Genomic DNA, 23,036 nt, shown 5'->3' with positions numbered 1-23,036 from the left:
AAGTAAAACCCTTGCCAAAGTATACTGTCACGCTCTCTGCACGTTGAATACCCTGTTCAACAACTACTTGAGGGGCACGAAAACGGCCTGTTGCAAGAAAAAGTTTTCGTCCTATCCAACCTTACATTGCTTTTTAGTTGCAGTCTATATTTCCCTCTTTCACCTCGATCAGCCTTCCTTGTAGAACTTACCCATTGTATTTCAAAAGTTTCTCGTCCTGAGTATGCATGAAATGCTTGCCATTGGACAGTTAGCAAGCATCAATCAATCAATCACAAGCCTTGTAACCAAAAATGAATGCTTCTGTGCTGGTATTTTATTACGTTGACACAGACCCTTGACCAATTTTGTGTTGACAATTAGATAGAAATAAGGAGATGTGGTATGGTGCCAATGAGACAACTCTCCATCCAAGTCACAATATGTAAAACGTAAACAATTATAGGTCAAAGTACAACCTTCAACACGGAGCCTTGGCTCACACCGAACAGTAAGCTATAAATGCTCAAAAATGACTAGTGTAAAACAATTCAAACAGGAAAACCAACGGTCTAATCTATATAAAAACGAGAACCGAGAAGACCACATCAACAAACGACAACCACTGAAATAGATGCACGATTATTTTAAATCTCACTTTATCCATTTCAACGTATATGTGTCTGAATGAAAGGAAGTGTGACATCCAGAGGTCGAAGTACAGCGTGTGTCTATACAATACGTAAAGCTCTATTTCTCCCTAAGTCTAAAAATGTCGAGAAAAGGGTTAACAGAAACTATCGAATACATGCAATCAATTTCAATATATCACAATATCCAAATGACAAAACATTGAAATGTAACAAAAGAACACCAGATGTCTTTTTATCCATTATTTACAACTTGGATTCTAATAGTTGGTTCCAAAGACTACCCGAGAGTAACATGTTTTCTGATTTTGCATGATTTGGTATATAAAATAAACTTTCAAATTGGTATATTTTCTTGTAGTTTTGTACAGTTTAATACCATCAAACCACAATAAATAACGGATGGAGCTTAAACTTTTCAAATATTTTTCATTCGAAAAGACAGTCATGTTGTATCTGACTGCTACATGTATGTAAAGTACCACTAGTACCACATGACAAGCTATTGTCCGGTTTTGTTGTCTCGTCGTTACATATGACGGTAGAATATTTAACATGTTTAACTTAAGGTTCTTAATGAACTAAGACCGGTTCATATTTAGTCCACGAGAGTACCATCCGATCAAAACATCACATGTGTACTAGTCTACCGTGTTTTGGCAATGATTCAATTTATACATTATTGTGTATACTATTCTCTATAAATTAATGTATGATCGTTTTTCAAAAAAAAACTATGACTGTAACCACTCATGCAAATTTGGCCTTAATTTTGCTACAATTAATGAGATAAAATTACAAAGCTAAAAACCTTACCTAATTATATACAATTACATAATAAAAAATTTATTAATTCTAACAGATGAACGTTGATAGTTCAAATGAGATTGTTTACGAATCATAACATACAAACTTAACAATACTACAACACAGAATACAATTTATATCAATGGAGGTGTTATGAGAGTTTTTGCGTTTACAGCACCACTTGCAATTAGTGGTAGCAAGACGATAGTTTTCTTGTGCATTTTGAGGGTATTGATACAGTCAGTATCCTTAGTACTTCGAATGTTTACTGTTCTTGTAGTATATTATATAAAAGATAACACTAATAACCAAACATATTGGACATTTGAACAGACCATCCAACCCCAAACTCCGGACTCCTCCGAAACAGGTTAACAGTAATAACCAAACATATAATACAAATAGACCATCCAACCCCAAACACCGGACTCCTCCGAAATAGGTTAGCAGTAATAACCAAACATATAATACATTACAATAGACAATCCAACCCCAAACACCGGACTCCTCCGAAGTAGGTTAACAGTAATAACCAAACATATAAGACATTACAATAGACCATCCAACCCCAAACTCCGGACTCCTCCGAAATAGGTTAACAGTAATAACCAAACATATAAGACATAACAATAGACCATCCAACCCCAAACTCCGGACTCCTCCGAAACAGGTTAACAGTAATAACCAAACATATAATACATTACAATAGACCATCCAACCCCAAACACCGGACTCCTCCGAAATAGGTTAACAGTAATAACCAAACATATAAGACATTACAATAGACCATCCAACCCCAAACTCCGGACTCCTCCGAAATAGGTTAACAGTAATAACCAAACATATAAGACATTACAATAGACCATCCAACCCAAAACACCGGACTCCTCCGTAATAGGTTAACAGTAATAACCAAACATATAAGACATTACAATAGACCATCCAACCTAAAACACCAGACTCCTCCGAAATAGGTTAACAGTAATAACCAAACATATAAGACATTACAATAGACCATCCAACCCCAAACACCGGACTCCTCCGAAATAGGTTAACAGTAATAACCAAACATATAATACATTACAATAGACCATCCAACCCCAAACACCGGACTCCTCCGAAATAGGTTAACAGTAATAACCAAACATATAAGACATTACAATAGACCATCCAACCCCAAACACCGGACTCCTCCGAAATAGGTTAACAGTAATAACCAAACATATAAGACATAACAATAGACCATCCAACCCCAAACACCGGACTCCTCCGAAATAGGTTAACAGTAATAACCAAACATATAATACATTACAATAGACCATCCAACCCCAAACTCCGGACTCCTCCGAAATAGGTTAACAGTAATAACCAAACATATAAGACATAACAATAGACCATCCAACCCCAAACACCGGACTCCTCCGAAATAGGTTTGCAGTAATAACCAAACATATAATACATTACAATAGACAATCCAACCCCAAACACCGGACTCCTCCGAAATAGGTTAACAGTAATAACCAAACATATAAGACATAACAATAGACCATCCAACCCCAAACACCGGACTCCTCCGAAATAGGTTAACAGTAATAACCAAACATATAATACATTACAATAGACCATCCAACCCCAGACTCCGGACTCCTCCGAAATAGGTTAACAGTAATAACCAAACATATAAGACATAACAATAGACCATCCAACCCCAAACACCTGACTCCTCCGAAATAGGTTAACAGTAATAACCAAACATATAATACATTACAATAGACCATCCAACCCCAAACTCCGGACTCCTCCGAAATAGGTTAACAGTAATAACCAAACATATAAGAAATAACAATAGACCATCCAACCCCAAACACCGGACTCCTCCGAAATAGGTTAACAGTAATAACCAAACATATAATACATTACAATAGACCATCCAACCCCAGACTCCGGACTCCTCCGAAATAGGTTAACAGTAATAACCAAACATATAAGACATAACAATAGACCATCCAACCCCAAACACCTGACTCCTCCGAAATAGGTTAACAGTAATAACCAAACATATAATACATTACAATAGACCATCCAACCCCAAACTCCGGACTCCTCCGAAATAGGTTAACAGTAATAACCAAACATATAAGAAATAACAATAGACCATCCAACCCCAAACACCGGACTCCTCCGAAATAGGTTAACAGTAATAACCAAACATATAATACATTACAATAGACCATCCAACCCCAAACACCGGACTCCTCCGAAATAGGTTAACAGTAATAACCAAACATATAAGACATAACAATAGACCATCCAACCCCAAACTCAGGACTCCTCCGAAATAGGTTAACAGTAATAACCAAACATATAAGACATAACAATAGACCATCCAACCCCAAACACCGGACTCCTCCGAAATAGGTTAACAGTAATAACCAAATATATAAGACAGAACAATAGACCATCCAACCCCAAACTCCGGACTCCTCCGAAATAGGTTAACAGTAATAACCAAACATATAAGACATAACAATAGACCATCCAACCCCAAACTCAGGACTCCTCCGAAATAGGTTAACAGTAATAACCAAACATATAAGACATAACAATAGACCATCCAACCCCAAACTCAGGACTCCTCCGAAATAGGTTAACAGTAATAACCAAACATATAAGACATAACAATAGACCATCCAACCCCAAACACCGGACTCCTCCGAAATAGGTTAACAGTAATAACCAAATATATAAGACAGAACAATAGACCATCCAACCCCAAACTCCGGACTCCTCCGAAATAGGTTAACAGTAATAACCAAACATATAAGACATAACAATAGACCATCCAACCCCAAACACCGGACTCCTCCGAAATAGGTTAACAGTAATAACCAAACATATACGACATTACAATAGACCATCCAACCTAAAACACCTGACTCCTCCGAAATAGGTTAACAGTAATAACCAAACATATAAGACATTACAATAGACCATCCAACCTAAAACACCGGACTCCTCCGAAATAGGTTAACAGTAATAACCAAACATATAATACATTACAATAGACCATCCAACCCCAAACTCCGGACTCCTCCGAAATAGGTTAACAGTAATAACCAAACATATAATACATTACAGTAGACCATCCAACCCCAAACACCGGACTCCTCCGAAATAGGTTAACAGTAATAACCAAATATATAAGACATAACAATAGACCATCCAACCCCAAACTCCGGACTCCTCCGAAATAGGTTAACAGTAATAACCAAACATACAAGACATAACAATAGACCATCCAACCCCAAACACCGGACTCCTCCGAAATAGGTTAACAGTAATAACCAAACATATAAGACATTACAATAGACCATCCAACCTAAAACACCGGACTCCTCCGAAATAGGTTAACAGTAATAACCAAACATATAAGACATTACAATAGACCATCCAACCCCAAACACCGGACTCCTCCGAAATAGACGTACAAGATTAGATAAACTGTTTATTATTTACACATGATAAAGATATGTATTGATACAATACAAAGGTAACAAAGAAACAAGCCGGTAACAACCATTGCCGGATAGTTTTTCTGCACGAGTAGTCAGGTGAAGGTCCGAGGCGATAGCCGAGGACCTTGACGTGACTTCAAGTGCAGAAGAACTATACGGCAGTTTGTTACCGGCCTGTTATTTTTGTTAACTTTGTTTTGTATCTGACTTGTACGACGTTTCAAGAAAGAAGTAGTACATTTTGCATTTAGAAGAGGTAGCGAAATTAAACAGATTAGAAACGTAAATTGCCATATACCAGTTAATGTAAGCTACAGTTCAAACAAACTTTTTTTTCGCTTACCTTCAGCCGAGAGTTTTTTTTTTTTCTCAAGAAATTCGAGAATCTAATAATTTTATAAAATAGAACGATGTCAAGTAAACGAGGAATGTCGTACACATTTGAGACTTTTTAAAATGCAACTTCGCAAGTAAGTAATGTATGAAAAAAATTTAGGGGTTAGCAAGCTAACATTTGATTTTTATTTGGGTAAAAACGGAAAAGGGGGGGGGGGGGGGGGTTTAAGATAAATTTAAAATAATCAGGTTTGATCCTTTTATTTGTTGAAAAAATGCAGGATGTGCCATTCCATTCCCCCATTCCCCCTTAAAAAATAATAAAAATCGTACGTTTGCTCCCAAATATTTGAATTCAATATATATGAATTCAATCTATATTCAATAACAATATGAATGTATAAAAAGAATGAATTTCCTTTTTCATTAGTGAATGAAATGTTATGAAAAGATGGATTTTGTCTTGTTACATGTATTAGATATATATATAGGCATATATTTTGGATTTTTTTTTAAATCTTCATGCTTAAAGGTTTTTATATATCTCTACTTGTGTTGATCAGGATTAAACGCGTTTCACAAAATGATCCAATCTCAGCTTACCGTCCAAAAATTAGTGACATAAGTTGAATGATTTTCTTCAAGATTTGCTGCCTATTTGAACTTAATGTACTGTTTTTCTATAGCTCTGCTAGGGGCAAAGTTGTACAAGATGAATTGAAAGAAATACAAAGATATAAATTCTCAGTGGTTCTCATGCAGATATATGTCTTCGTTTGAAAATAATTTCATAGCATTATAAAATCAAAAAAGATCTTGTCATATACGACGGACTTCCTGAACTAGTATACATAATGGTTTAGGGACCCGCTGAAGCCCGCCTCAGGGTGCGGGATTTTCTCGCTGTGTTGAAGACCCATTGGTGGCCTTAGGCTGTTTTCTGCTCTTTAGTCGGGTTGTTGTTTCTTTGACACATTCCCCGTTTCCATTCTCAAATTTATTTCTACAAATTAAAATGTATTTTTAAAGAGTAAACTATTTGACAATATCATAATTAATTGTCAGGAGATGACGTTTTTGACCTTAATCGACTGTTCTTCAGTCTAGACTTAGTAATACCAACTGTAATACATTATATTACAATGTACCTTAACAAGTTTCAAAAGAGAGATCCGCATGCTTGGTTTCTATATAAATGTAAGCCACCAAATAAAATCACAAATGTTCGAGGAAAAATGACTTCTCTGGTTTTTTTTTGGTTTTTTTTTATTATTATAAATAGGAATAAATTTCTTACATATTTAAATGTAAGAAACACAAAACAACATTAGAACCATGACAAAATGTGTTTTTTTTTAAGATTATAGATTAAAGATTATTTTATGTTCTTGTGCCCCAAAAAATGCTTTGAGAGGGGAAATTTTTCGAGTAACCCGGTTTGTCATTTGGATATGTCATCCCGTGATTGTTGCCTTGTGATAAAGTCTCTGCCAATGCGGTTGTGTATGTCTGTTTAGTACAAGGTAGTTTCAGTATGCTTACATATCATTATTAGTTCCTTGTAATGTTTATAAATAACTTCCTAATAGATGCATTAACATCAATCTTTTCAAATTCTTTTGATACATAGATTTGATTAGGACAGACATTTCAATCTCGGACAAAATGCAAGACTATATTGCATATATACGATTTCTTTCAATTCAATGCATAACGCTAGTAATTTTCATACATGTACTACTAGCTTGAAACGTATCGTTATGTTAACTTTTGTCCTGACATTGTAGAACTGTACAAATGTATGCATATGTCTTGAATTAAGAGTTTGTAGCATATTTTCGTATTGTGTAAAATTATATAGCCATAATCCAAATATCAATGTATAATTATTTTTTATCAATATATAGTATTTTTAACTGTTTGTTCGCAATCATGATAGAAAGTTTTCCCCTTTCTATTTTTTCTTGCTCTCAATATTAAAAATAAACATATATGTCATATGAGCAAAGCACATTCAGTTTTAAGTTTATAACATCACCTTTTAGTTAATTAGATAAACGTACAAATGTCCTACATGTATATACTGTAAAAATAAACCCTAAGTATTTACAAATATTTTCTTAACTTCTATATTTAATTTATTTTTGATTTTGGCGATACAAAAATATTTTTCGAATGAATCCATTTAAAGTTGAATAAACGGTATATAACAGTGATACAAGTTGTTTCAAATTAAACGTGTAAGTATCAAAATATATGAGGTCAGGAAATATCTATATGTTAAGTATTACTTTGAATTAAAGAGTTTACAGAATAGAGAATCGTGGCTAAAAAATTAATGAATAGAGAAAAATAAGCAAAAAAAAAATTGAATAGAGAATAATGGGGTGCAAAAGTTTAAAGAATAACGGTAGAAGATAAAAGAATTAGGTAATATATATATAAATAAAATATGTACAGAATAAAGAAATCATATCATTATAGATACTTTTAATAGTAAAGAAATGTTTATGAGAATTTTACAGAATAAGTGTTATGTTTAAAGATAAAGAAAAATATACACATAAATGGAGGACCCCATCCAGATCCTCATTAATTCCATGCAGTTTTGGTGACATTATAAAATTTTCAGAAACATGAGAGAGATTTTTTAATAAGATTTATTATCATTCGCCTGATAAAACTCTCTTGAGAACAAAAATAAACACGTTTTAAAATGTTTGTTTTATCATGTCCTTGTTGTGCAAACAAATTCTGCAATATCACTTGCCCTTTTAATATATGCTATCTCAAATTCTTTTGGTTTTCCAATATTTTTTATTATAAGTTCAGTCATCAATACCCCGCATCAAAATATCATTATTGACAAAATTCGAATTAAAAGTCCAATACCATGTATAACAATACCGTATCTGAATTATTGATCTTTAATATCATTGCAGAAAAATTATATCATTTTTTATTTACTTTAAATCAATATCCAACGAAATGAAATATACATCTGTCCTGTGAAGTGTTTTACGGTTGATGAAACCGACCACGACAGCTTTCTCTACTCAAAATCAATACACATCCACGGGCTATGTTTGTATTCAAAATAAGAAGAGATTTGTAATTTACCGGATTGCGGACTGTCAAAGAGCTGATCATAGTAGTGTGTAATTGTTGACAAGAACCTGTTGATTCTATTAATGCATGGATAAAAACAAAAAATGTAAGTAAAAACATGTATAATAGTCTTTTTTCACAGTTGTAGTAAACTTCAATCAAGCAATGCTACACAAGTGCATTTTTTTATAGCAAGTAAGCAGCCTTCTCGCATCGTTTCATATATCCTGAACATTTTGTAATTATGTTTTCCTAAAAACTTTTGTTATATTTATTGTTTTTCTTTATCAAAGTCATTAAGTCTAATGGCGTCCAAATAATGTAATAAACATATGCTATTATCACCTCCTAAGAAGGCTGACTTTTTAAACAAGTGGGATGACAAACCCGAGGGGGGGAGGAAAGAACACCCCCTTTATACTTGGATCAGATTCATACAATTTCATACTCCTACCTACATATACAGGCTTCAAACTACATTTTTTCTGTTGCCTTTTTTACGTTCACAACTCTATTATGTTTAATGGAACAAAATGATAAATCTAGCTATGGATTTTATGTCATCTCTGTAGCGGACACGTAATATGATCAATGGTTCGAACTACGACCAGGTCAAGCTGAAAACCTCAGAATTTTATTTGCAATTTATCAACTGCGTAAACGTTGCTTAGAAGTAAGGGCAAGGACGGGTCGAATCGGAGTCACAACAATGTGTCCGGTAGGATGTCATTGCTTCTTGTGAGCTAGCAAATTGAATAGAAAAACAAGGCTCAACGTGTCTTTCTTGTCCAAAGGTTGTAATAGAATGTTACTCCTTTAGAAGTGTAATATTTGATACTGGACAATCATTAAGAAGTCGTCAATCACCTCTTTGTAAAGCACATATAGAATTTGGTAATATTTTAGGCGAACTCGACTGACAAACCCAATAATTGTACCTCTCTAAACTACAGCTCCGTAATTTTTATTTTACATGACTTTTAGTTATCAATGTTATTAAGTGTGTTACACAGGGAGACAGACATTATTCAAGGTTTATAGATTAATGATTAATGAATAATAATATAAATACGGATTTCACAAGAAAATATTGATGGAAATTACAATCGGCGTCTAAACTATCCCAGATGTCACCAGTTTCAACAAGTGCAATTAACATCTTTCCTAATGAGTTTGTCAGCGAGGAAATGTACTTCAATATCTAATCGTTAGACACAATCTGAAAAAGTTCTGTTGCTCGTAAGAAAGAATTGATTCCTTCGACGAAACTGACCAAATGCTTCAGGAAATTAAAGGAAAGAAATTATGAAGCTTGATTTGATGGAATCCTGGTTTTTTGTAGTATCTGATTGCCAATTATTGTCTGAATAGGAATGACAAAGATTTGTGAATTTTACTGCTTCGTATTTGGCTGCCACTGATATCTGAATAAGTTACACATATAGCGATGAGTTATCATTTGGAAGTATGACCTTGAAACAAAGTAACATTTGACATTTCAATGATGTATTAGTACATATTCCTGTTGCTCAGTGTTTAGGTTTCTGTAAAGAATGAACTGTATATGTCTTACTGTCTTTTAACTTTTGAAAATTGTTTCTTTCTTTCTTTTTTTTTTTTGATTCATGGTTTTTGATTTGTTTGTTTGTTTGTTTCGTGGTGTTTAACGTTACTCTCAGCGACCTTGGCTATATCATTGCGGTCAATCTTTTTTTTTATTGGTAGAGGATGCCAGTGTACCCATTGAGAACCACCGACCTTCGGCTGGAAAATTGGAAAAATTAAGATCGGAGTCGAACACACTTTGACACTCACAACCTAGAAGCAACAGACCAGCTGGTAGCGAGGCCACTCAGTGACCGATCCCCTTCGTATTGGTTTGCCCCCTGGTAGCGAGGCCACTCGGCGACCAATCCCTTTCGTATTGGATTGCCCCCTGGTAGCGAGGCCACTCGGCGACCGATCTCCTTCGTATTGGATTGCCCCCTGGTAGCGAGGCCACTCGGTGACCGATCCCCTTTGTATTGGATTACCCCCTGGTAGCGAGGCCACTCGGTGACTGATCCCCTTCGTATTGGATTGCCCCCTGGTAACGAGGTCACTCAGCGACCGATCTACTTCGTATTGGATTGCCCCCTGGTAGCGAGGCCACTCGGCGACCGATCCCCTTTGTATTGGATTGCCCCCTGGTAGCGATAGTATAAAAGTATTTCAAGTCACATTGTGAAATCCAAAACCTTAGAATGCTGTATATAATCAAAATCAGTCATCTAAAAAGGAGATTTGTTGATGATTGTCCTCAACATGCAATACAAGGTTTCTAGAATTTGTCTTTTGAAAATTGACGTTAACAAAATGGCAATATTATGCCAAGGAACGCAATACAATTCCAATAGTAACGACTATCATATCACACGTTGTCCAATTCTTGTTTGAGACGATTGGTTTGTCCTTGTGTGATTGATATATATTTAATGATCGACTGGTTTTCAGAACAAACCAGTCCCTAGATAATACATATTACCACTATGACAGTATGATTTAAAGGCAGTGATGGAACGCTACAAACGAATTGCTGATATTGAAATTCAGTTCTGTGTTTATTCAATACGTTGCTGACACGTAATGACAAATTAATATTTAAATGCATCAGTCTTCGTGTTTAATGACGAACAACCATATAACAATAATGGAGGGCTGAACTTGATTTCATTTTTCATAATTTACTCGATAAGTGAAAAATACACGTTCTGAATGCTAATTTTTCGAAATTGATCGCATTTATCTGATATATATATATGATCTGACGTATGCGTGACAATTTATTAGTTCCGATTAAATTCATCTCGTGATCCCTTAATAGGGTATGATAATTAAAGTTGACGTCTGAAGGAGATTCATGGATAAATGCAATGTGCAAGAATTCAAACTAGCCACATTCGCTGAGGTTATGGACTCCCCCCATTTTTTTTGGTGATATTTAGTCTATTTTATTTGTATTTCAAATTATTTAATATTATTTAATATGTTCCCGCTCCAATCCTTGCAATCTTATAATAACTAAAATTTGTACATTTTATCTCTCTATTCTTATTTTCCACATGAAAAATAATAAAGTTGCAGCATGTTCATGTATAAACTACTATTAATTATTGTTGAAAATAAGATTTGAAATACAGCATGATTAAACTACAGTAACTGTTATTGTAAGATTGTATTGGTAATTAAAATGACAAGAATATATTTATTTTCCTATTGATCCTTTATGTCAATGTTAGTTATAATAATGTTTCTTTCAATTTTCTGCATGATTTTTTTTTTAACATTTTATCCATATAAAGGTGAAAAGTGCGAATGATTTGCCGACATTGCTGATTATAAGTCGCGAATAAAGGTTAAACAACTAATCATCTATATATTCACGGTTATACAAATACTTATATAATGGACTTAAACTTAACGGAATCTGATGTTCAGTAGTTGTCGTTTGTTGATGTGGTTCATAAGTGTTTCTCGTTTTTAATATAGATTAGAACGTTGGTTTTCCTGTTTAAATAATTGAAGTGTGAATCAACTGTCAGTGGCAAATATTACATGTGTGTTGCGGACTTAATCATGTACCTTTGAATTATATTGTGATATGAAATGTAACGTCACTGATTGTGTGATGTATAATTCAAAGGTACATGATAAAGTCCGCAACACATATGTAATATTTGCTACTGACAGTTGATTCACACCTCAATTATTGCTTTCTACAATAAATGTACAATATACATGTACCATCAATTCCTAGATTACCAGTCTAGTTAATAACCAAAGACAGTGCTGCATTGAAGTGGACGTTTGTGGGATATTTCAAATGTTTTAACTAATATGGGATTTAATGAAATATGTGTTGTACTAGCTCTGCTTCTATTCATGACATCCTAAAATCCGCAATTTTTGGTTTAAAAGTTTAATCAACCGGGAATCAAACCTGTAACCCTCCGCGTTACAGGTCAGCACGCTACCGGAAGACCACCAAAACTGATTACAAATGATATGTGTGTCGATTCAAATATGTCCTGCTCTTTAATACACGAATTTATATACTTAACGGTTGTATATTTTTCATTTGAAAGCTTTTAATTTCACTGTACAAATATAGTCAGTTTTACCTAATGGCAAAGCTTTATGTATGCGATTAGGATATTTTAATTAAATCCTGATAAAATTCTATAAACTGCTGAAAGCGTATAATCGACCAGTTTTGTAATAAATGACCTTGTAACTTTTATATACTGTAAAGCTAATGATAGGCAACACCAAGGCCGATTTCTCTATTAGATTAACCGACATCAGAAAAAATTATAGTAAACATTAAAAAATTATAGAATAAACGTGTTGATCAAATTTTTTGATGCAATGTTTTTGACACGAAGAAAAGTCTAAATCAGTAGATATACATCTGAAGAATTTTTTAAAACAACTTTTGAGTTTTAAAATAAATAAAAGTTTCAACTGCGGTTGCCGTTTTTTGAGAATTGGTCAAACACGAAGATCTTCCTGATATTTAGCTACATCATGCACATTTCCAGCCAACCAGTTAGATCTCTGAATATTGACTTTCGACATAGAAATGGAAAAAAAAAATATTGTGGTGCGTTTCTCGTTTTGCTTGGTATATTATAAATAAATAAATCTGTATTGCAAAATTACACCCATAAGGGTCAAGCAATACAAACAAACAATGATACAATTAAATCATACAATGCAATACAATACAATTGAACATATTTCAAGAAAGAGTTCAATTTACAAATTTATGTAAAAACACAATCATAAACTTGTCTGAAATGGGTCTGGCCCCCTCGGTTCTAAAGATTGCTTATTGAAGACCCCAATATGACAAACTAAGTTCAGGGATGGGGTTAAGAATGTGTTTTAGTTTATTAAATGCATCAAGATGTTGAAATATTGGTACATAGTCTTTTAGATAAGCAATAAATTTGAACGCAATGCTATGTTAATTTCACAATACAAAAAGAAATGAAATTCGTCATCTAGGACTCCACATTTTGTACATAATCTTTGTGCTCTTGTTTCTGTATCTACCCAATTCAATGCCTAGGGAATGATCACTAAGTCTAAATTTTGAGAGTAACTGCCTATGTATAAAATTATTGCAATTTAAATATTCCTCAGACTGACAATTAGTTTTTAATTTCCCATAAAGACAAAGTTTGGATGAGGAATCCAATTTTGAAAGTTTATTTAAAGTAGTTTTTGTCATATTCCTCTATCTGAAACAATTTCACTGAAACTTTTAATATTACATTTTAACACTTTTTTATTGTTTAAAAGGTACATTATTATTAGAGTGATTTTCTGGGTTTTATTTTTATATTTTTAAAAATTTTATCTGCAAATGAGTACCAAGAATAAATTCCAGCGGAATGTAAATTTATATTTGTTTGTAGCGATTCTTATTTTATTATAGAGAAAACTACATAAACTATAACGATTGATCTCCATCCCTCTAGCTGAAATATTTCACATATCATATAAAAAATGAAAAAAAAAAACATGCATGACGATTTATACTTTTTTATCATTTACATTAAATTAGGATTTTGAAAAAAGAAAGGGTGTATGTGTATTTACTTTTTCAAAGTTTTTAATTTATTTTTCAATCTTTCGGGTTAGTTTTGTTTATAGTTTTGTTCTTTGATGAAGGGGATACTTAATATGTGGTAGAAGATATATGTCTTAATAAGAAAAAAGATGTTAAAAGCTTTAATGTCTTACCCACCATTACAATATATATATAAATGTGCATGTAAATATAACTGGCGTAAATGTCATATATTCTCGGGAAGACTGGTGCAAAAAAAAACTTGAATTTCAACTCCGAACTTCCGTTCGTGTTCAGACTGGAGTATAGAAATACATATACATGTAGGATCACCTGGACTTTCCCCTTCGTTGGCATTTACACCAATGGTAAAGAGGGATAGGGAAAGTTAAATCTAAAACCTATTGTAGGGATAGTGACATTCCTCCGAACGTTTAAGTGCCCATGCAACAACGGATAAGGTGTCAATAGGAGGCATACTTTTTTTCTATCCAATTTCCAGTTAAAATGTTAAGCCTTTTTACACCTATTAGATTTGTTCTGAACTAGTTCTCGTTTTGGATATACATAAAATAATTGAGACGGAACGGTTAAGCAAAATACAAGCACACAATCTCCAACTCTTAGCGTCAGTATAGTTGTAATCAGCATTGTAACAGGCAGACGTTCATTTTGTATTAACATGATAATATTGAAAATATCATAGACAATCATCTATAGTTCGGACTTCCCTATACAAATGTAAATAAATGTATATATTTGTACGATCTAGTTTTAGACTGATTCAGATTTTGAATATATCAAAGAGAATTTATTTAGCTTGTGTCTTCTTTGTGGCTTAACTAATACATTTCATTGTCTGAAATGTCGTTTATATCGACGATGCCATTACAGTAAGTCGATTTCTAAAGTAAATCAATGTTGATGGCTTTTATAGATTTAACATTTGTCCTTGGTAAAACATGCATGCTAGATGCTTATTTACCATAAATTAGTCCAAACAATGCAATCAATATGCTAATGTGCATAAAAGTATTTCGTTTGATACCATTTCAGTGACAATCGATTTGAATATTTAGTAATTTGAACATGCCAATTTCATTTGTTGCAAATTGCATTCTGGCTATTAGATAAACGCGCATATGCCATTGTCAGATTCAATATAGATAGTGGATGCTTTAATAGAAATGATTCTTATTGCATAACTAGTTATTTATTATTTAAGGAAAATCCATTATGAAACATAAATCTGTCTCTGACTGCCATTTCTGTAAAAATGTGTATATGATTCATCGGGAAAAAAAATTATAAATTTCTCTAATCCGAATATTCTAGTCGTTTTATATTACGCTCGCTCCATTAACGAGAAACGATATAGTGGATAGAGGGCGCTGACTTATTCGAGTTAACATTAATTTGTGAAACTAATATTTGAAAAATATTATACTTCACATGTTTTAATGCTGGTATCCAACGAACCCAAATCCATACCATTAAACGTAAAAGAGATGAAATTTCAAGTTATAGATAAATATGTAGCTAAACTTTGCAGGAATGCATGTACAAATTATTGTGTTTATGTGTAAACGGGGCCTTCTTTCAATCAAAACTTTGAATGCATATTAATCATAAAACACGGAACTTAAGATCTATAGAAGAGAGGTGGGAGATTGCCAAGAGATATTCAAACGCATAAGTCGAAGACAAACTGACAACGCCATGGCAGATAAGATTTGATGAGGTTAGATCATACCTAAATACCTATATAATAAATCGGCAATTAACCTTTTGTTTTAACGTTTGGTCAAATGAAGACATTAAATCCGAAAATATTACGCTCTGTGTATGTTTAAAAATCATTGCATCAAGATTAGGGAACCATTAGGTAGCCTGTTGCAAAGCAAAACTTATACCCGATCCAACATAATGTTTTTTTCAGTGGCAGTCTAAAGTTTCCAGCTTTTCATCCTAGTCGACCCATTTTGAAAATCTTATTCATTGAATTTATTTTGAATTTGTTCTTGTGTTGATCGAATATGCTATTTGCCACTGTATGTTAAGCAAACAAGTTTAGTACCCTCTTATAATACAAAACAATCTCATTCAATAATATATGTATCGGTCATTATCATTTACTTTGTTTGTGAGTAGCCTAAATCAGACTGTTAATATTTTATTGTGTTATCATGGGGCTATTCATAGCTTAATATAATGTGTTTTGTTACAAATTAGACCGTAAGTTTTCTTCATTTGAATTGTTTCACATTTTTCGGAGCCTTTTATCTGTAGCCGACTATATACGGTATGAGTTTTTCTCATTGTTAAAGGCCGTACGGTTGCCTATTATTGCTTATATTTACTTCATTCGGACTTTTGTGGATATTTGGCTCATTGGTAATCATACCACATCTCCTTTTTTCTATATTGTTCATTGTTGAAGGTCGTACATTGTTTTAGTCTTTACATCCTTGTCTTTTGATCTTTGATATACAGTTGTCTTTTTGGCAGTCATGCCACATGTTTCAATGTGAAATGAGTTACCATAATAAACCGCCACGGTTTCTTGCACTGACATTTTGATATTTGCCCTTTCTCTCGTCACCATCGATAAGACCTTTTTTAAAATTAGTTATGTTGAAGCATTCGTTAATTGTTTCCTCAACTTTTATCTGGAAACCCAACAACCCACATGAGATTGAACACAATACGATTAGGATCGTTCAAGGTTATGACCTTTCACAATGACCCCTGGGGTTTGATTATCAGCGTTTATTAGATTACCATCAAATTACACTAAACTTTTCTAGGAAAGCTGTAATGCGTAAATTAATGTCAACATTTACAAATTATTTAAGTATTGATTTGGTAGTTGCTTCAAAATTTCTTCTTCTTGAATTTATAGACAAAAAATTAACAGCAGATACCATTAACGGACCAGCTCTTTATTTTGTGTGGAAAATAATCAACTGTGGTGTATATTTGCAATTACTCAAATTAGTAATGCTGAAGATCGTATTTGAGTAATTAAAAACGTGTTTTTCATTTCCCTTTGTCATTTGCAGGAAATCATGCAAACCAACTGTGCAAAGATCCACCCACTTTTTCTGATGTTATGAAAGACAATTTATATTCAGTATTTCAAATCCATTTTAAAATAGATTTAATCAGTCAAGTTATAAATGAGTGTCCTTTTAAAGCACAGTTCTACCTTTTCCGTTTGCGGTTTTGATATTGAACTGTTGTGTTATGCATTAGTGACCTTGATATGTTCCCAAAAGGAACAGGCAGTCATATAAATGGTAGAAGGGTCGATTTCGGTCTTATATATACCACTATGGTACTGAAAATTGTCAACAACATGGCGGGCTATAAAACTCTCTACTGTTTTCGTTTCTGTTTGGGATTTTGTTTTGTAAAACATAGTAAAGGAGCATACAATTTCCCGCAAATTTGTATTTGAAGAGCATACATTTTTTTCCGTAAAACTGTATAAATGATTACCTAAAAGAATGATGATAAATAAAACAAACATGCAATCACTTTCGGGAGAGCATTAATTAGAACCTGCCTCATATTAGAACAATTCATTAATATGTGTATCTGTTTCATTGTAATTACACCCCAGTTCTATTGTTATACTTCATAATTTCTATTTCTGAAACAAGTGTTAATTGAATAGATCTATTGTAACGAAGAACAATGGATTTTGACCACAGGGTGTGACGAACGGGGTTTCTGGAAACCCCTGCTTCTACATCCCGAAAACACAGTCCATTGTTATTCATAACAATAGAAATTGATTATTATTTTTTAAAAAGCATGAACAAAAGAAATTACTAATAGTGTTCACTACAAGTTGTTTCAAGATATTAAAAAAAAAAAACACATTTTAGGAAATTCAATTTTTCTTAAAAATTGTTTCGATATTTGAAATTCAAATAGCGAAAAAAGTATTAAGCATCTATTTTGAATAAAAAAAATCCTTTAAATACTCCTATGCTTCAAAATAAAACTTTTGATCCCCAGGGGTGGATTCAGCCACTTTTTAAAAATCCAGGTTAAAAAGGGGGGGTTCCAACCATGTTTCCCCATTCAAATGCATTGATCGTCACAAAAAGGGGAGCTTCCAACCCCCAGAACCCCCCCTAGATCCGCCACTGATCCCTGTCATATGTCTCTAATATTAAGCATTGATCTTTAAATAAACAGAGATTCTAACTCCCGGACCTCCATCCCTGGATTGCCTCACAAAAAAGGGAGTTCCTAAATATTCGATCTGTATTTTTGTATGTTGAGCGTGTCCGGTCCTCAGATTTTTAATCCAGACACACCTATCCTCAGTATGTCCGAATATGAATGTTTGTTTATACTTGAGAATAGAGGGGGTTATAAAACCGTAATATATAAAATACATTTATGATTACCTTCATCAAACTGATACAGGTAAGTACTTTGAGTTATAATATTGCCTTTATCTTTAGTCTCTTCTACCATGTCTACTAAATCCAACGCTTGACTCAAAATGTCGTCCGTCTTATACCCGTCCATATTGACAACTACATACAAGGAGCATGATGTATTTTTTTTTGTAATAAGAATGCACGAAACGGTCAACCTTGACCTGCTGATCCATATTAGCACAAGGATTTAACGGGAATATGCAAAACAGCAACTTTGACATTTGTAAAACCTACTCACTTGTCAAAGTTTGAACGAAGAGAGCCAAAGTAAGGTTACTAGTGGGGTTTCATGTTAAATAAAATTCTTATAAATCATGGTTTGATATTGTAAATAAATAAGATATCCATTCTTTTTCATTTAGTAATCAATGTTAAGAAATATAGGGTTTAGCATGGGGTGTAAGTTAGATATACACCTCGGGATACGGCGGCCGGCCGTCGGTGTTTCTTATCAAGACACATCTATCCCTCGGTGTATAACTATTACTAAAAAGAACTATGCACGGCGTCATCGTTATATTACGGTATTTACTTTTGTATGATAACTCATTTCTTATAGGATTTAGTCCTGTGCTCGGTTGAACTGATGAACTTTTAATTGTCAGTAAGTTCTTTGTCTCCAATATACACTATTTCATACCAATTTAATAATTTCTCATTTTTCGACTGACTATTTGAAATCATATCACGCAAAACCGATTAAAAAATTACTACATTGTACTGAGTAATTTAAATGTTTTTGGAACTGATAGAAAACCAGTAGCTACATATCCAGTGGTAAGGTCGGTTCGTTAACGAGTTAACTACTCTAGATACCGAGGTTAGTATGCAAGAAGCGTGTTTAGTTGCTCTGAGAATGAGTTAGATATAGCTGTCACATATGTATTTTAATAAAAACTCCATTGATAACAAGATAAACTGCATGTGTAATAATAATACAATACCACAGTTACTAAGACACCAGCCCCCACGCAAAGAATCAAATTAAGTATTTGAAGGATGCAAATTGTAATGACGTTAACCGCTGAAAGCATGCACTAATTTACTAACTATTACGTTTAGATGACAGATATCACAATTAAAAATACAATTCAATATCTGCGCAACGAACAGTTACAGACAAAATCATTTAAGTGTACTATGCACGTACGTTCTTCGTCAAGGACAATAACCAAAACATTCTGTTTTTTAATCTACAAATCATCAAAGAGGTCGCTTTTTATTTACTGACAAACTAGGTTTTAAGAAAAAAGTATTTAATATTCATCTGAAAAATATAACTTCCCTTTAACGTTCTCAAGCACTTCATTTCATGTCGTACTCTTGGAAGATTGTCAATTCGAAGCTGATAATTTTGTAATTCTTTAAACTAAGGTTGCACATCTCTTATGCAGAGCTGATGCCTTGGGTCCATTTTAGCTCTTTTTGGTTATAACATAGCTCCATCTTTGATTTATCATTTTCTGGCTGTACTACATTGTGGTCTATGCGTTTTGTATGAAGCCTAATCAAAGCAAATGATGCACAGTCACATAATTTATAAAAGAACTTACAGTAATAGTATGCTTTACATTGATATTAGATATTAGGAGTCGTTTGACTCACTGTAAATAATGACCTTAAGGTTAAGATTTTGAAATAAACTATTTTAAACGAAAAATAACTGCAAGTAAAGGAATACGTAAGGAGTCAATCGCTAAAATAAATTCAAACGAGAAAACCAACGGCCTGATTTATTCCAAACATTTTACGAAAAACTAATTTAATAGACATCACATGTGCACTGAATAACAGGACAGGCACATAAATGAATGAATGAATGAATGAATGAATGAATGAATACTTTATTTGCAAGAGTCATATGCATGCTATGGCAAACAAAGATGCATACAATACATGACAAACAAACAAAAGACAGCAGAGAACAGCAGTAACAAAGTATACAATAATTATAATGACAATCTATGTGATCTTATTTTCCAAGCTGCTAATAATTGTATAGTTTTACTCTCAGGGATTGATAATGAGTTTGTGATAAATTATCTATCTTCTACCGATTTGACCATGAATAATAAAAATTAGGTAAAAACTCTATTCGCACAGATCTATATGCTTGACATGATTAAACAAAATGGTATTCGTCCTCTAAAACATTCATATTGCAACATATACAAATTCTATTTTCTCTTTGTGCGTAAATAATGTGGCAGTGTAAAACATGTTTGTGAGCGTTCAACCATCACCTTACCGTGAGACAGTGGTGCAATAGCACAACATAAGAACACACTGTAAAAATAAGTTGGAAATAAATGACTTTTAATTAATTCAACAGATTGGTACATAGCAGCATTGTATTATGCCTTCAATACTACAGTTAATATTACACTTCATGTTTTTGTATACATGGTATTTTGTGTGTTACCCTTAGACCTAGATATGGAACACTTTAGTTCTATATTCAATGAGAAGTACATATTTTGTTTATGTAGCTAACATGAGTTACTTTTAACCATTTTAACGATCTTTGATTGCTTTAGAAAAACTATTAGATAGACATATTACATATTGTTTATTCCCTAATGGTTTCCTTATTCTAGAAAACGAATCATTTTTTATGACCACTTCTAAATCAGTCGACAAATACAATGAGTCTGGGAAATTCCAAATGAGTTTTTAGTCATGAAAAGAGTATTTAAATTGAACGAATTACAAATACTAACAGAAAATCGAAAGCTAGACACATGAATAATATCCCTATCATTCTGTCTGAAAATATACTGACGTTTGATGGAAATAACTCGTTCTATGCTGACGAGCTTGAAACTAAATTATTTCTTAGAACCATTGTGGCAGGCATTTATTTAGCAATAATAATATTACTTGTTAAACGATTCCGTAATTTTCATTGGCAGACAACATTCACGAGGTATTCCAAAATTATGTTTTATTTCTGAATAAAATTCAACATGTATGACTGCACGCGCTTTCCATGACAACGTTACAATAATGGATAGGAAATAATATACAATTCTTGATTTAACTCGTAATTTCATGATTTGAACATAACAATGTAATTTAAGAATCCGCACTACCATAAGATCATTGATTCGATTGCCATAAGATCATTGATTCGATTGCTTGATCATATGAATTTTGGTATATACATGATATAATGTGCATGTTAGAAATTGTTATTGCTGATACGTTTAAATCTCTTGCAAACAATAAATACTATATAATAGGATTTCCAAATCATTTATATGTCTATCAATTGAAAGCACCCTATCAAATTTACTCTGATACATTATTCTGATACTAACAGATATAGGAAGATGTGGTATGAGTGCCAATGAGACAACTCTCCATCAAAGTAACAATTTATAAAAGTAAACTAAGCCGACTAGTGATGGTAGTTGTCATCTTTTAGATATGGTTATGGAAAGTCAGTATACTCATTAAGCATCAAGTTCATATCTTAATTTCAGCAATCAAGATAGAAGCATAAGAGAGTAACACATTTCACGCTTTTATTGTCAGTACTTCATTATTATAATCATATTATTGAATTTAAGTAGTAGTTTATTAATGACAAAATCTCATAAGTCAATTAAGAAGATACAAATCAAGTTAACAAACAAAAACTGAAAGAGTCGCATGAACTCTAAAAGTAGCGAGACGAAATGCGTCGACATTGATTTGATTGGTAGAGGTTTCTGTCTAGAAAGGAATATAAAAAAGTCATTTCACGACTCTAAAGCGGAAGTAACAGTACTAATTTTGTACCTTCCATCCTTAAGGTGCATTATATTTTGGGTTGGCCCATTAACTACGATTACAACAAAGAAAATAAAGTTGTGACAATTTCATACTTTGAAAGGGATGAAATTACTTTATGGCATGATGCCTACAGAAAACTCTCAGTTCTGTTTGAAAATGATAAACTGGTTGGAATCTAAGTCACTATAATAAATATGATTGACGCTGTTCAACTGCAAGTCAAAGCAAAGCAAGTTCAGGTATTTTTTCTAAGTGATCATCATAAATTTAAAGGATTGTCAGTTTGACCAATATAACTTGGGTCATTCATTTTATATAATAGCTTTTCCTAGCTAGCTAAACCAAATAGCGACGTAGAAACGTTGTGGTAATCGTACCATTGTATTACAATTGGCTAACAATTTTGGTGATACCATTTTATAAGAATTGGGTTTAATATTCACAAGTCGAATGTACAGCTATAATTTTAAATCAACCATTACAATATATAAATAACTTACAGCTGTTTCGTCAAAGACTCATCATATATCACATAATAATTGATTATTCTAGTGATGTATGCTCATAATAAATCATATTATAAATTGTTTGAGATACATGTAAAAAACAATGTTTAGAAATGTGATCACTAATATACATGTAGTACGTGAAAGTGTCTAACAAGGAAAATTTGACCGCTTATCCGCCCTGCACGCTGGAGCCCTCTACTTTAGGTACACTAAAGGTTCATTCCTTCATTAAAAAATTCACTATGCCTTCGGAATATACAAATATTAACTTGTCAAAT

At 33.1% G+C, this 23,036-nt stretch overlaps 1 protein-coding gene across 2 annotated transcripts in view; it reads left to right on the top strand.

Moving 5' to 3' along the window:
- The first annotated feature begins 8,275 nt into the window (after positions 1 to 8,275).
- LOC127709900 (BAI1-associated protein 3-like) overlaps positions 8,276 to 23,036 on the top strand; it is a 131,066-nt gene continuing 116,305 nt past the window's right edge. For both annotated transcript variants that reach the window (XM_052215586.1, XM_052215585.1), the window contains exon 1: positions 8,276 to 8,501. The gene's annotated coding sequence lies outside the window, so the exon portion shown is untranslated. The remainder of the gene's footprint in view (positions 8,502 to 23,036) is intronic.

The sequence above is a fragment of the Mytilus californianus genome, unplaced genomic scaffold (assembly GCF_021869535.1).
Source record: "Mytilus californianus isolate M0D057914Y unplaced genomic scaffold, xbMytCali1.0.p SCAF_7, whole genome shotgun sequence".
NCBI classification, from domain to species: domain Eukaryota; kingdom Metazoa; phylum Mollusca; class Bivalvia; order Mytilida; family Mytilidae; genus Mytilus; species Mytilus californianus.
Note: the sequence above shows the minus strand (reverse complement) of the source record. Positions and strands in the feature narration are given on the sequence as shown.